This window comes from Rosa rugosa, chromosome 2, assembly GCF_958449725.1.
Source record: "Rosa rugosa chromosome 2, drRosRugo1.1, whole genome shotgun sequence".
Lineage (NCBI taxonomy): Eukaryota > Viridiplantae > Streptophyta > Magnoliopsida > Rosales > Rosaceae > Rosa > Rosa rugosa.
The window spans coordinates 1243908-1261097 of NC_084821.1; the positions used below are offsets into that span (position 1 = coordinate 1243908).

Here is a 17190-nt window from a genome sequence, read left to right on the forward strand (position 1 = left end):
CTCGTCTTCATGTACACTAGTGTAATTCGTAGAGATATCTATATTCTCAGGAATTGGTTCTAACATTGAGGCGTCCCCCAACAATGTCTCTTGGACATAACCACAATCCAGAATATTCTCATGAGACGGATTTTGAGTATCAATGATCAATGGATCAAGTTGTGCCAAACTCGTTCTCTTCCTAGGGTGAGAATCCATCGAACTGTAAGACCTCGGAAATTTGTTATTAATTCCTAAATGTTTCCTGGGATTAATAAAGTGTTCGTTTGTATGATTTCGTGGTTCGAGGGTGGAGTGGAATTATTTTCGGACGAATAATTATTCAAAGTGCACGTTTTGGGGGGTTATGAAGTTTTGACTTTTTATACATTAGGATTCTGTGAAAACTTCCTTCATAGATATTGTAGAGCGCGTCGATACGAGTTCGTGGACATGTGGAACGCCGAAATCGGAGTTCGTATGAAGAAGTTATGGCCTTCGAAAAAAGTTTCCATTTTGGGATATATAGGAAAAATCCGAAAATTTTATCAGAAAATCAGAATTTCCAAAAAGGGAAATATCTTCTCTCTCCTCTCTCCCGAGTTTTCCCGAGCAGCCACCTTCGCTGGCTGATTTCTCCCTCCTCCGGCCACCAATCAACGAGTTGTTTGTTCCTATCTCTTGGCCTCACTCCCAACTGCGTCTCCGTAAAGTTTCACGGTGTGGGTAGACCTGTACACGGCGCTATAAGGCCGGGAAGTTTGGCGGCGGCGATGCTTCGAACCCAGATCGGAGATCACGTTTCCGGCCACCATAGCCGGTGATTATTGAGGGCTTTTGCAGCCCATAGGACGTTGATGCTTCCCTCCAAGCGGCTTGCAACTATTCAAAGTGTGGAGGTCGAATTTTGAAGATTGTGATTCTAGGGTTCATCGGTTTTCAAAACTTGCGAGGTAAATTCCGGCCAAATGGCTTTGATTCTGACTTTGTGCTAGTTATGAATGTTTCAATTGGAGTTGAGATGAAGAACTTTGATGTTGGAAGTTTTGTCAAATTTTGACTTTGGTTTGGTGGCGGTGCCACCACTGTGGTGGTGGTTTCCGGCGGCTTCCGGCCACCTCTGGGGTAGTTTCTGCTCCTCAGTGCGATCTACTCGTCGATACGAGCATTTCAATATATAGTTTGTAATTTTTGGAAATCGTATGAGCATGTTATGAATTTTCCAAGTTTTAGGGTTTTTGGTTCGATCAGTTTTCGATCCGTGAGGATTCGGCCGTCCAATTGACTTGTAGTTTTGTTATATTGATTGTATAAGTATTTCGGAGGCCTCGGGTGGTCTCGGATGAAGTTTCGCCTCGATTGGCATTACTTTTGGGGATTTTAGTTCAACGGGGGTTGAACTTTAATCGTTTTCGATCCGTATACTAAGTTGTGATGCATTTTACTTAGGTGATTGATGGAGTGTGTTCTATACTTTATCTCGGCTGTAAGAGAAGACGCAGCGGGATTTAGAGGTGAGTAAATCTCACGGTGTTTCGGTTGATAAATTAGTTATGTTTTATTTTAGTATATTTTATTGTTAGCATGAGAAATTATTTATCAAAATAAATTATTTGTTTTAAAATATATGAACTTGATCGACAACGGTTCATGGGGAGGTTAAAACAATGTTTTGATATAAAATGATTTTCGAGTGGTTAATTTGTAAAACTATAGTTGGTATTAGTGGTCATTCATGCGTGAATGACTACGTATATATATATTTACGTGGAATATATATATGGATGGTGTGGTGTTGGGATATGTATATGTTTGATGATTATATTGTTGAAAGAGTTATTTGGAGTTGTGATGTGACAATTGTGAGTCAGAAGGTTTCAGTGGTAAACCTGGGTTTATTCTGAGGACCGAAGGGTCTGAAGTTTGAAGGTTACAGTAGTAACCTGGATTTCTATTCTGAGGGCCAAGTGGTCCGAAGTTTGAAGGTTACAGTGGTAACCTGGATTTCTATTTTGAGGACCGATGGGTCTGAAGTTTGAAGGTTACAGTGGTAACCTGGATTTCTATTCTGAGGGCCGAAGGGTCTGAAGTTTGGTCGTAAGGTTGAACCTCGGCAGAGGTGACAGGTTACGATTCAGTTGAGCTCGAGTCTCGTAGTTCAGAGAAGGTTTTTGGGGTTTTTTGTTTGTGTTTACGTGAGATTGGGATTTCTATGAATTCTATTGTTTTCTTTAAATGTAATCTCCAGAACTAAGTTATATGCTGAGATTACTACCTTTTGAATTATTTGTTTTTATGTAATCTCCTGAACTAAGTTATATGCAGGGATTACTGTCTTTTGAATTGTTTGTTTTAATGTAATCTCTTGAACTAAGTTATATGCAGGGATTACTGTCTTTTGAATTGTTTGTTTTAATGTAAATTCCTGAACTAAACTCTATGCAGGGATTTATATGATTTCTTTTGCTTGTTTTCATGTGATCTCCTGAACTAAGTTTCTATGCAGGGATTACTGATTTTGCTTAATTCTTATTGTGGGTACAGTTGTGGGTTGTGATCTGTAGTGATTGGGAAATGAGTTGTGAGGTCATCGTTTTGACAAACGCGTTATGTTGAGGGAAATGAGTATGATTTCCTGGTTGTGCCGTTGAGGCAAAGGAATAGTGATCTAATAGATTGTGGGGACGTAGAATGAATTGAGAGACAGAGCATGTGGGTTTTTAGTTTGGTTGAAATTGTTGAGCATGTTATTGATTAATTTGAACTTGACGTTTTGTTGTGATAATTGCATACTGTTTTTGTTAAGCTAAGATGGTGAAAGCATGTATTTTGTGGAATTAAATGTTGTTGCTTTAATTATCTCACGAGCTGAGAAATTATAAGCATGAGTGACGTGAGTCACTTTAATTGAGTTTACTCATACGGGCTGAAAAGCTTACCATGTTTGTTGTTTACATTCCCGGTGCACTATTCTATGGTGTAGGGGTTATTGTGTAGGTTAGAATATCGGGTGATCGTTATCGAAGCTGAGGTGGACTTTCTGTCACGTGGTGTAGAAGGGCGCTTATACTTGTAGTCTTCCGCTGTGTAGTGAGTTGGTGAGAGTGGTTTCACGTTGAATTGATATTCAGTTTAATTTGTAAACTATTGTAATGTAATATGTGACTCTAAAGAACGAGTCGGTATTGACATTGTGAGTTTAGTTTGTTTGTTGCTTAGTTTAAATGAAAAATTCTATATGTGTTTTCTTGTTAAGTTATCGCGTTTCGGATTTGAATTTAATTATTCAAAATTCGGGGCGTGACAGAACTTATGGATGGGTCTCCTACGCTCTCTAGCGGAACCCATGGCCTATGACGCCATTATGCCACCTTTGCGGCGTCACCATACCACCATCCATGGTAGTGGTGCCGTACCCATCTCCTCTGGGTGGCACCATGTCCTCTTGTGGGGACATCAATCCTTGCAGACATGTTTGCAGCAGGTATATGTGATCTCGTCACTTTTAAGGGATTAAGATGAGACATAGTGGGGACCGACCACGATAATTCCTGTCGTTTCTGTTGAACGTTGACGTTCTAATCTCCCCCTAACGACGGGAAGACTGTCTCATCAAAGTGATAATCCGCAAATCCAGCGAAAAAAAGAGATCGCCTGTCAAAGGTTCTACATAGTGGACTTATAGTTGGAGACTCATGTCCAACACAAATATATATATGCATTCGTTGCAATGACTCATGTTGATGCGCTGTGGCGGCGCAATTGGCACATGAACCGCACACTCAAATATGCATAAGTACGAGATATTAGACTCAAATCCAGTCACTAGCTGTAACGCAAATAAAAGTTGAGTGGCTGCTATGAGTCGTAGACGAATTAGCCTAGCTGCATGTGATATTGCATAACCCAAGCGGAAATATTGGTGCGCATTACCAATGTTCGGGCTACCATCGTAGTCGTTTAATGGTGGCTTTTCCGCGAGACCAATTGGGTGTGTTCATGGGAATATGATACTTGATATCAATACCCAATGATATGCAATAGTCATAAAAAATTTTCGATGTAAACTCTCTAGCATTTTCAAGTCGAATTGACTGAACGGGATGATCTGGGTAGTGAGCCCGTAGCCATATGATTTGGGCTAGGAGTTCATCTTAGGCAGCATTACGAGTGGACGATAGTGCGACACGTGACCAGCGTGTCCACATATCAACCAACAACATAAAACATCTAAGCAGTTCGCAAGTTGGTTGAGTCGATCCTTTAGTGTCCTTTGCATAGGATGGTCGTGATCCTTAAAAAACAGGCTTTACAGAATGAAAGATTGGCTTTATAATCAACCAATGAAGGTTTTGGTTGAGCCAGAATGTCACAATTTACTTTGAGAAGTAGAGAGAGGAGCCAAGTCTCCATACATGGCGTCAATGCCATGTATTGGCCGCAGGGGGTAGACGGTGCTGGCCATGTGTGGCCAGTCTTGCACAATCATGGCGCCATGAGGCGTATGTGCAGCTCCTCGAACCAATTCTTGGTTCTTACTTCTTTTCGTTCTGAAAAATGGATGTCCGTGTGAAGTCTTTAATACACGGATCATCATGTCACGACCTGGGTGTCCCAAACCGTCATGCCAAAGCCTATATGTGTCAGAATCCCATAAATCATCTCTCATGACATGGTTGGATTCAATGACTCGAATAGTGGTTGCATACAACCCACTAGAGCGAGACATAAGTTTCTCTAATACTTGTAAATGTCCGTAGTCATTAGAGATGGTGCAAAGGAACTCTTGTCCATTCTCACAATGTGTTTCCACATGAAAACCATTTGCTCTTATGTCTTTCAAATAAAGTTCGAATTAAGGTATGTCCAAGACATTAAGTAAAAGAATCGACACTTTATTAATAGTCAATGATTACATCAAAGTTTCTTAACCAAAGTCTAATCCAAAAATAAGAGTCAAACTTAAACAGATTGTAGTCACTCAATCCGTTCGGTGACTCCAATCAAATATGACCAGGAAAGTAGAAAGAGATGTCGGTGGAGCGAGGCTCTCTTAAGTACCACTAATCTCAATTACTTTCCTAGACATCATACTTAATTAGGTGAGCCAAGTGAGAAAGAGTTTAAAACAAAATTTCATTTATTGATTTAAGGCCTAACTGCCATTACATAATTCTTGCAAATAAAGACTACTCGAAATAAAAATCTGCGGCATTTTGTCTTCATCGCCAGATTTAAAGTCTTCTTGAACTCGATGTCTTGATCACTGTGAGGCAGCTACCTTCTTAGGTACATTGCAAACTCAGGCCCATTGATCAGACGTTCCATATCAGAAATAGATACCATGAAGAGGATTCTCCCTTGATTGAGGCGCATTGGCGCAATGTGCATGGTCCCTAGGACCTGAGGCGTTGGAAGATTATGACCATGGCCAACGTTGGCTCTATGGTTTCCAACCCTTAGTCCCTCAAAATCACGGCTCCTACGGTGGCGTGATTGTCGCCTTTGGCGACTACCTTCATGAGCATTTTGATCATATGGATCATGACATCTATGGCGACTTTCTCTAGCCATGGGACGATGCTCTGGATAGCTATCTAGAAGCCTATCAATTTTTCTTCTCACAAGCTCGTTGACTTGCCTTTCAGCAATTTTCATAGCTTCAATTAATAAGCTTTTGAAAGCTTGTGATCCGTCTTGCATTTATATGAGTCCGAAATAAATCACAGGACCTCATAGCATAGACAGGGAAGGTATTAAGGGTTTTCTCAATCAAATGTTCTTCTGTGATCGTCTTGCCACAGAAGCGCATCATTCCTGTGATGCGGAGAGCTTCCGAATAAAATTGTATGACTGTATCAAAGTCAGAGAAGCGAAGATCATTCCATTCTGCTTCTAAATTCGGAAGGATGGAGTCACAAACATTGCCATAACGTTCACGAAGCGTTTGCCAAAGCTTTATGACGCTATCCTCATTCATGAACTCAAACTGGAGGTCTCTATCCTTATGACGCATCATTAGGGCAAGTACCCTGGAATTGTCAATCTCAGTTTGAGGGTCTGGAGCAGTTCCTTCAGAACAAAGCTCTTGGATTGTGTGCAATAGATCACGGGAAATAAGATGGAGCTCAACGTCCTGAGCCCACAATAGGTATCTTTTCCCTGCATAATCCAATGGAACAAAATCGAGTATATTCGAGTTTGACATCCTGAAAAAGGGTGAAACAAGAACGAATTAGTTTCGGAGCTAAACTTCCACGAAAACTAATAATAATAAGATTTCCGAGCTATGCTACCAAGAAATCAATTTCCAAGAATAATTGGATTAGACCAAACAATGATGTTTAATATGGTCACAATTTGATGCTTGCGGACGCTCTTAGTCCGAATATTATGAACACTCTTAGTTCATTGATTACGAACGCTCTTAGTTCGTTAAGCGTGAATCCCCACAATTCCGCTTATTAAATACTCAAAACCATATTCATATATTTCATAATTCTGCAGCAAATAAAGGAATTTAAATACAAGAAAGCAGCAACTTTAATTACAAAACTTACGTGATGATTTAGGGCTTGAGAACACGCGCGTGTTGGAGTAGGGGTGTTTTGGGGCAGCAGCAGCAAGCAGGGACGCAGGCAGCAGCAGCAAGCAGGGACGCAGGCAGCAGCAGGGATGCAGGTAGCAGCGCGCAGGAAGGGAGGCTAGGGCTTGCACGGGCTGTAGGCTGCAGCGCGGGGAGCAGTGGCAGCGTGGGCTGCAGGGGTGCGTGCGGATGTGCAGGCTGCAGAGCGGGCTGCTGTAGGTTGGCCGGCTGCGGTGCTTGCGGCGGCAATTTGCAGGGGGCTACGATGCTTGGGCTGCATGTAGGTTTTGCGGCTAGGGCTGCAGGAAGGGTTTGCGGCAGAGAGCAGCGCAGGGTGATGCATGGACTTGCGCGGGCTGGTGTGCAGGTTGCAGCGGGCAGCTGTGCGGTAGGAAGGCTGCAGTGTGCCGCTAGGGAGGCTGCGGTGGGCTGGCAGGTGAGCTGCGGGGCAGCAGGGGCTTGCGGCAGGAGGCTGCAGGTCTTGCAACTAGGGTTTTTGGCTAGGGTTGAAGGCTGCGACAGTTTTAGGGTTTTTTCTTTTTTTTCTTAGGCTAGGGTTAAAGCTCGTGCTGATAACGTGTTGTAGAGAATTGTAATTGTGTGTTTATTAATGATAATAGGAGCCCTTTATATAGGGAGTTACAAGGTACACAAAAGGTAAGAATCCGAATACAATTGAATACCTAGAACCTTTTCCTATTACAACTCTAAACCCTAGTTTGAAGAGGCACACATGATGTCGACATCCTTCAACAGATATAGGATTAAAATATGAATTAAATACTGTTTACTCCCTATACTTATAGGGTTTCATCGTTTCAGTCTCTGACCTTCGAATTTCACCTAAGAAGTCCTTGAACTCTCAATTTCCTCCCAATTGGTCCCTGCCGTCAAAATTTTCTGTTAAAGTTGCTGAAATGTCTATTATGCCCTCACTTATTTTTTTTTTAAATTTATTTTTTTTCTCTTTTTTATCTCTTTTTTTCATTTCACCTCTTGAAGGTCAGTGGATTGGAACCATCTTGATGAGGAGATGAACAGAAGGAGGCGAGAGAGCCGGAAGAAGAAGAGGTAAAAAGAAAAAAAAATAAAAAAAGAGAGGAAGAGATTTTTTTTTTTTTAAGTAATTGAGGGTATAATAGACTTTTTAGGGCAAGATAACGAAGTTTTTGACGGATACTTGACGGTAGGGACCAATTGGGAGGAAATTGGGAGTTCAGGGACTTTTTAGGTGAAATTTGAAGGTCAGAGACTGAAACGATGAAACCCTATAAGTATAGGGAGTAAGCAGTATTTAACCCTTAAAATATCTATATCTACATATCTATTGGAACTTTGAAAAAATGAGATATCGGGGATATTAGGGAAAATATATCTTTTTTGAAAGAATCAATTTATTGGAAGTACATATAAATACATATGAATGTCAACTTCATCCACATCCAAAAAGAGACTCTAGGTGGTTAAAAAGTTGTTCGCTGGTCTACGAAAGTACAATAATCAGACCAAGACATATGACCCATATAGTGCCAATTGCTTCATCATTAATTCTCCTCACTCAGATTCATCTTCAAGGAATTTCTCCTCACTTGGATTCCACTCCTCACTTAGATTTGCCTCAAAGGGAATACTCCTGACCCAGGTTCACTTTGAGGAGATTTCTCCTCACCCATATTCGCCTTGAGGAGATCTCTCCTTACACAGATTTTCATTTAGAGAATCACTTCTCACCCAGAATCACTTTGATGGTATTTCTCCTCACTCAGATTCGCCTTAAAGAGATCTCGATCTCTTCACACAGATTTGCATTTAGAGAATTTCTCCTCACCCAGATTCGCCTTGAGATGATTTTACTTCACCCAAGTCTGCCTTCAGAGGTTTCATTTCTAAGTACTTTTCCCAAACAAGTTAATTTGCCTCTTTATTAGGTCATACGACCATATCCTAACTAGAAACCGTTTTAAAATTTTTACACCCTGATCAATATAACCTCCATATTCCATAATGTATGTTTCTCTGTGAATAATTTATTTCTATTTTTTATTTTTTTTCCATAAGATTTTATACATATTTCTTCATTTTATCAGGGATATATCTCAAATATCTAATATATCAAAGATATTTGACGATATCGGAGAAATTTAGCAGAAACGGTGGAAGATAAGATATTTTCCCCCTATGATATATCGGTCCCTCTAAAAAGAGAGATATCGAGGGATATATTGGAAATATCGCACATATTTCAATCCTTCTTACCCTATTCTAAAATGAGTTTAGTACCACATTTACTTGTTGCAGTTTTCCTTATCTATCTTACCTTATTGTAGTTAGTTGAGTTACCCGCCCATCGCTTTATTAGTATCACCAAATTGATAAGTTCCCCAATGTGGAAATTAGTTGCTACTTCCTTCTGTGGTGAGGTCACACCGTCACACTAATATTGCAACCAATTTATATGACATCTTTCTCAATAAAATTTCTCACAAAAGCTAGATCCCGATTCTCTGTCGAAGAGATCGATCAAGGAGAGCATGGATATGCTCAACAGCTTGATCATTCCAAAATTATTTGTTGTAGGTATGTGCCCGCCATTTTTTTTTTTTTTTTTTGATAAAGAAGAAGAAAATACAAGAAGAGAGAGAGATTCCAACCAAAACCTCTCCCAAAGAAGAACAACAACGCACAAATGAAAAAGAAGCAAAACAGGTGTGATTACTGTAAGTTGATATTGAACAATTACAAGCTTATATTTAGCACAACAATTACTGTTACTAATTGATTATACGCATTTATATGCGTGTAATTATATCTAAAACATTAGAATTAAGCTAATCCTCATGTCAATTATTATGTAATTAATCCATTTTTTATTTACTTTGTAGAAAATAAGCGGAATTGCGGAAACCAAAGAAAATTGTGCGAAATTGGAGAAAATTAGAGTTTCCGACAAAAGGACGAAAAAGTCAATGCGGGTCAACCGTGGTCAACACCATCGAGGGAGCGGAATCCAACCATCTCTGATAATGTGTGGAAGTGCATTGAGGAAGAAGAGAAGAAAGAAAAAAATGGGGGAAAAGAAAGAAAGAAGAAAGGTAAAGAAAAGGAGAAAGAAAGAAAAAAAGAAAAAGAAAAAAAATCAAATCAGAACATTGCTGACGTCATCATGACGTCAGCAATATCATAAAAGGGGCTTTTTCTTCTTCTTTCCCACGTGCTCTTCTTCTTTCCTTTTTCTTTTATTTGTTTTTCCTCTCCTTGTCCACTCACAGGCTGCCACATGGCAGCCCTATCCCATTTCACACAAAAATATCTGCAGCCATATATATTTGAAACCCTATTCCTCTATTCTATCTCACAAAAATACCCCATTCGAACCTCATCTCTCTCTCCTCTCCAACAACAGCCGCAACCACCACCCCATCATTCCTTCCCATTTTCTCTCTTCCATTTTCACTCACTCTTCCATATTAAATTATTGGGCTATTCTCAAATTTTATCAAGGAAGATCATCAAGACCTTAATTTCATCTTGGGTAGTTAGGAGGATTCAAGCTAGCTTAGTTTTCTTTGCTTTCTAGCATTGTTGAAATTAGGCAAAGCTTATCCTCTCTCTTCTCATCTATTTTAATTGTACATGGTTTTGATGTTAAATCTTGTTTTAATTATGAGTGAGTAGTTCAATTTTGGGAGTTAGGGTTGTGAAGCCCTAACTCATCTTGTGTAAATATTGATGCTTTAAATGAAATAAATGCAATTTCCATTGTGTATGCTTTAAATCCGAATTTATTGGTCCTTAGAAGCATGTTTCTAGGCTTTGTCACCCTTTGAAATTATGTTGTGGGCAATTGTGATGAATAGATTGATAAATTGACAACTTATTAATCTTGTGGCATCTAGGATTTAAGTGTGGTAACCATTAGATAGCTTAATTGTAGCTAAGCTTGCTTGGGTCTCTATTATCTTGCACTCTAGGCCTCTAATTTTAGATATTGCGGCCTTAACCGGCGTAATGCCTAAGTTAGAGAGTTGATTGTGGCCTTAACCGGCATAATCGATACACCGAAAGGATAATTGGTTTAGTAGCCTTGACCGGTACTAGATACGGGACTTAACACATATAGGAAATGCATGCATTTGTGAAATTGACATCGATATTTGCAAGAGAGTTAGTGTGAATCACCCGACACTCCCATGTACCCATTAATTTGAAAATCCAAATTTAATTTCTTGCTTGATAATTAGTTGTTTGCTTTTATTTTAGTTTGCTTTTAATTTAGTTAATTCCCAATTCAAAACTCCAAAACAAAATTCTACCTTCCATTGTGCATAACTCATTTGGGCTACAAGTTAGTGGCTTTGATTAGGCTTAGTGTGAGTTAAGCCGAGCATTGCCGAGACTTGGTGCCTTGTGAATATTTTATTTTACTTTATTTTATTTTTATTTTTACTTTTTCATTGTATGCTTTTAAGTTATTCTAGCGCCAATTACCTCGGTTAGGTCCAACGCCTAATCCCTGAGGTACGATAATCAAGGTTTTAATACTTCCCTTACTTGACAACGATTCGTACGCTTGCGAGAGTTTATGAGTCAAGTCAATGGCGCCGTTGCCGGGGATTAGGGTCTTCGGATCTTAATCCCTTGGTAATTGGCATTTTGGGTCACTTTTAGCATACTTTTATTTTTTTTTATTTTTACTTATATCTTGTTTCTTTGTTTAGTTGCTTATTTTTCGTTTTGATTTTTCATTTATTTGGTTAGTTTAGTCTAATTTAGTATTACTTGTTGTCTTTCATTTTCTACCCCTCTAATTATTTGTCAATTTTTCGTGGGTTGAATTGGTGTTTATCTTCCTTATATTTTGGTAATTAAGATACTCAATTTCTTATTGATCCTTCGTAGGTATATGAGCGACACTCTACTACCTATCAATTTGAAAAGTGGTTGTGTTTTGCAAAGACTACCTAGAGGAAGACCAACAAGGAGAGTTAGGAGACCAAGACATCACTCACAAGCACCTTCTAGGTCTCCTATTCGAGTAGTAGATATGGGTGACGAGCGTCAAGGACCACAAGATGAGGAGGAGATTCCATTGAGCCATTATTCATGTCCTAGCATTGTAAATGCTCCATCTTGCATTGTGCTTCCTCCGACAAATGCCAACTTTGAGATCAAGCCTAACATGTTGTCTATTCTCCCTACTTTCCATGGCATGGCTAGTGAGAGGCCCTATGATCATATAATTGAGTTTGATGCCATATGTTCCACTATGCACTTGGGAGGATTAACCTTGGAGGGTTTGAAGCTTCGATTATTCCCATTTTCTTTGAAAGATCAAGCACGCACATGGTTTCATAAGCTCAAGCCAAGATCTATTCTCTCTTGGGCCGATATGCAAAGAGTCTTCTTGAATGCTTATTATCCACATCATCGGACTACTTATATGCGGGATAGCTTGACCAAGTTCTTTCAAGAGGATAATGAGACTTTTTATGATGCATGGGAGCGCTTCAAGGATATTGAGTTAGGTTGCCCTCATCATGGACTCACCAAGTGGCTTCTTTGTGAATCTTTCTACAATGGGTTGATTATTGATGATAGAAGGAGATTGGACAATGCATCGGGTGGAAATTTTCTTAAGAAAGGTCCTAATGCCGCTTGGGATATTTGTGAGGAAGTGGCCACCCAATCCGGTCAATGGGATAATCATCAAAGGAGAAGAGGAGGTAGAGATGACCACACCACATCTAGAGGTCGAGATTCACATGCATATGGTACTAGAGGCCGTGATGATCCTATGGAGTCTAGAGGCCGAGTTGATATGGAGCCTCGTGGTAGAGGTGTGTATGATGTTTCTCATGTTTCTAGAGATGATGGAGTTATGAGTTCTAAACTTGAAAGGCTTGAAGCAAAGATTGACAAGAAATTTGAGATGATTCTTCAAGCACAAAAGGGTAGTGAATTTGTTGAGGAGCAAGTTAGAGCTATTAATTCTTATCAAAGGCCACCAAGAAATGATCCTTATTCTACTACATATAATCCGGGTTGGCGCAACCACCCAAATTTCTCATGGAAGGATGGTGGAGGGTCCTCTAATGCACACCAAGGTGGTTCTCATTCATATGGAGGGAATCAAGGCCCAAATTCTTCATCTTTTGGACCCCACGGTCATGGAAACACACAATTTGGTGGACAAAGTCATTTTGGGCAGCAAGCATCTACTTACAATTCTCAAGGCCAAGGGCCATCTTTTGGTGCTCCAAATGTTTATGGAGGAGCCCCACATGATACTCAAGGGTTTGGTCAAAGTTCCCATTCATTTGGAGGTGTCAATCCTACACAAAATACTCCTCCCGGATTTCAAAATAGGCAAGCACCACAACCGGAACCAAAGAAGTCTCATATGGATGATATATTGGCCACCCTAGCTCAAAGTCATACTTCTCTTAAACAAAGCCAAGCGAAGACCGATCAAACTCTTAGTATTCTCACTCAAGGTCAAAGTTCACTTGCACAATGTGTGGGGAAGTTAGAGATTCAATTGGGCCAAATGGCAAAAGAGCTTGGATCACGTCCACAAGGAGCCCTACCTTCACAACCGGAGCCAAATCCAAGAGGCAAAGTCCATGAATGCAATGCCGTTACCACTTTACGTTCAGGAAAGGTATATGATAATCATGTTTACATGCCCTCGTCTTCTAGTTTCCATTCAAATCCTTTATTTGTGCATGATGATGATTTGCATTCATTTGGGGCCAAGAGGGAAGAAAATGTACCTCTTCGCCGTGTTGTTGATGATCATTTGCATACACATCATGATTCTTTTTATTATAAGGAGGATGGGACCGGAAGGGAAGAAAATGTACCTTCCGATAAATATGGAGTGGGTGATGTGACTTTGAATACCAAAGGAAGAAATAAGGGGGTGGATAAGGTAGCCGGAGGGGAAGAAAATGTACCTTCCGGAGGAGCTATTCTTGGTAAAGGTTATGGTTTCTTGTCCTTTGAGAATGATGCGAGAAAATATGGTTTGATTGATAGTGGCAAGGAAAGAGCTCTATTGAGAAAGAACACTTCTAGGGATGAGGATATCTCGGCCTCAAGATTAGATGGTGAGGCCATGAAGGCTAGGGACCCATCTAAGGCCGATGACACCTCTAGGAAGGTTCTTGATGAGGTTAGATCCACTCTTCATGAGTTTGAGCCATCTACTTCTACCGGAAAAGAGGGGAGAAATAAGGAGGAAGACCTACATGTGCATGGTAGCTCTAGGGATAGGAGTGGTCTGGTCTACTCATCACTAGGCGAGGCCTTGAGGGCTAAGAACCCTAGTGGGACCGTGACTACCCTTAGGGGCACCACCGGGAGTCTCACCTTTGATCCACCTCTTGATTTGAGTACACCGGAGCCTCAACTTCCTTACCCTAATGTGCCAAGAAAAGAAAATGTGAAGAAGGGTGGGAAGAAGAAGAAGAAAGTTGGCTTGATGTCCGAATTGCATGATATTTTGAAGAAGGTCAATGTCAATATACCTTTGATTGAGCTCATTCGACAAATGCCGGTTTATGCAAAATTTCTAAAGGACTTGTGCACCCATAAGAGGAAGATAAAGAATGATGAGCGGTTCGAAATTTGTGAGGAGGTTAGTGCTATCTTGCAAAGACGGATTCCCCCAAAACTCAAGGATCCGGGGAGTTTTAATATCTCTTGCACTATTGGTGAGAAAGTCTTTGATAGAGCTTTGATAGACCTTGGTTCAAGTGTTAACATTATTTCTTTTGAGACTTTTTGAAAACTTGACCTTGGGCCTATTAAAGCTACTCCTATATATTTGCAACTTGCGGACCGGAGCATCATTAGAGCTATGGGCGTTATTGAAGATGTGTTAATCAAAGTTGACAAGTTCTACTTACCGGCGGATTTGGTGGTATTAGATATGGATGATGAGCCTCATTGTGACAAGGACATACCTATCATTCTTGGTAGACCTTTTATGGCGACCGCGGGGATAAAAATTAATGTTCAAAAGGGCACTATCAAAATGAAGGTATTGGGAGAAAAAGTATTACTCAAGAGGCTTGAACCCATTTACCCTCCGGAGGTGGTAAAAAGTGTGCTTTCTATTAACTTGGTCAAGGGCAATGAAGCAAAGAGAGATAGAATTTTTGGCCCATTGAACCACGTCCCACACTACAACCAAGAGCCATTGGTCTCTAATTCTTCCTCTCCCTGCCAAGTGTTTGCAATTTCTACTCTTGATGAGCTAAATGTGAATGCGGATCCCCCATTGAGTGAGGAGCAAAAGAATCAAATCAAGACAATAGGGGAGATTTGTGGGTTGAAAAAGAAGAAGAAGAAAGGGTATCTTGAGTGGAATAGTCCAGTGAATATCAAGTTTCTTGCATCATCTTGTGGAGGTTCTAGTTCTACAAAAGCTTGTGTAGGTGGTGGTGGAAAGAAGGAGCCACCTTGAAGAGACCAAGTTTCATAGACCGGCTTGGGGTCTTTAAAAACAAGCGCTTCTAGGGAGGCAACCCTAGGTGGTTTTGAAATTCACTTATTCATTTTGCATCAATAAGGCTATTTAGCCATCTTTTTGGGAGGAAGGAGGTGTTCGGAGTTGGAAGTGTGAAGAAAGATTGAATGTGATAGTGAGCAGTTTCTGTCCAGAAATTTCAGTTTACTTTAGGTGACTACGGTTTCAGATATACATGCTATTTTGAGCTGAATTTTTCTGGAGACATTCCTCTGTATGTATGCTATGAACTGACCAAATTTCAGCCTCTCTGAGTCACTGGAACTCAAGTTATTTAGTGGTCAATACGTGAAGGTCAGAACAGAGACAGCTACTGTAGAGTGACTTTGGGAAGCTACACCTTCTACATCCCAAGCAATTTGGAGCTCAAATTTTTCAGAGATGTGTCTTCACATGTCCTCTGTATGGTGGAGAAACAGTTTTTGATTTAAACCTTCCTAACTTCATATTTAATGTTCCAAGTGACAGAGGTCAGAAACAGGGCACAGCAGAAACTGCAGAACACAACAGTGAGTTTGGAGGCCAATGATTTTTGACTCAGAATTGATTTTCCAGTGAAATTTTACCATCAGCTATCCTTATGAGTCTAGTTTCATATCCCGTTGGTCTCACCCTCTTTGCACCTCTGGAGCTTCAGATATTACAGTTTTGGTGACTGAGGGTCAGCAGCAGACTTCATTACAAACCAGCACATTTGACCAGCTTTGGATTTCTTCTCAGTTAGAGATAGATAGCTCACTTTATATGGATAGGAAGCTCTCTGAGTCTATTTTCTATTCCAACTGGTCCCACTTACTTATCTCTTTCTGAGTATGAGATATGGGCATTTGAAGACAGAAAGGTCATTGCTGGAAGTTTTCTGCACTCACTAGTTTTGTTCACTCGGGTTGATTGGACTTCTTTGCACTTCATTTCATCTTTGAAGAATAATCTATGGGCAGTTGTGAGGTGTGTTGGATGTGCTCAAGGCCATGTGCTTAATGGAGGACTTTTTTTTCCTTATTCTTTGAAGTGGTTGTTGTGTGCCTCATTGCTCAAGGACATTTATGTTCTAAATGGAATCGATCTTTTCATGAGCACCTAGAGCTAGCTTGGAGCATACGTTAAGGAAGTCAAGGCCTTGTGCCTTGAGGTTGGTGTCTCATATTGGTCTTCTCCAAGGGTCGTGAGCAATGGAGGTGTCTACAAAGGGGGTTTTCCGTAACTTTTCTCCGCATTTAGATTTTCATTTTCATAGTTAATTTTTTTTGCCTTCGCCCGGACTTCACTCTCATGCCTAAATCCAACATGGATTAGCTTTCGAGCTCACTTTGCAACATTGAGGACAATGTTGATTTTAAGTGTGGGGGTGAGGGCTCGAGCGCCTATGAAAAAAAAAAATAATAATAATAAATTAGATTAGCTTTATGTAATTATTTTTTTAGTGGTTAATGCCTTTTCCAACCCCAATGACGAGTCATGGACTTAACGTGTTGTGATTGTGGATAGATTGAGCATGATATAGGACAATGAATTTGTTTTGTAATTGAGTGTATATGTGATCTATGCTTGACTATATGTGTGCACATAGCCTATGGTTAGGTTCGTTCATCATAGTTAGAGAAGCATATAGATTATTCGATTAACTTGCATGCCTTATTCGTGAGCTTTTGAGCCTAATGTCTATAGTGTATGCATTGTTCATTCACTTATTCTTTCATGTGTGTACAATTTCATGACATTGCGTATCTAGAACTTGCTTGAGACCTCTCGAGGCTACTTTTAGCTTGCGATGAGATAGAAAGGATTGAGGCATTTTAGGTTAATAACACCATGGCCAAAGAAGCATGTGCCCAAAGATATTTACCACTAGATTGCCACTTTGAGCCTATGTATATATTGTTAGCCTTTTTGTTCATTCGCACCACAAATTCCTACTTAGCCTATACACTTTTATCCTACCATTCCATGGTAGTTGGTGAAGCGATTCGAGAGAACGACTTTATGTTGAGTGCTTCAAAAGAAAAGAAAAAAAAGTCAAAAGTGTGAGGTTACAAAAGAATAAGTGTGGGGGTGAGTGTGTGTTTAGAAAAGAAAGTTCCAAAAAAAAAAA

The 17190-nt window shown here is 40.1% G+C and overlaps 1 pseudogene; it reads right to left on the reverse strand.

The window, feature by feature from the left end:
- Positions 1–11996: 11996 nt before the first annotated feature.
- On the reverse strand, positions 11997–12109 carry LOC133735006 (small nucleolar RNA R71; annotated as a pseudogene).
- Positions 12110–17190: the final 5081 nt, after the last annotated feature.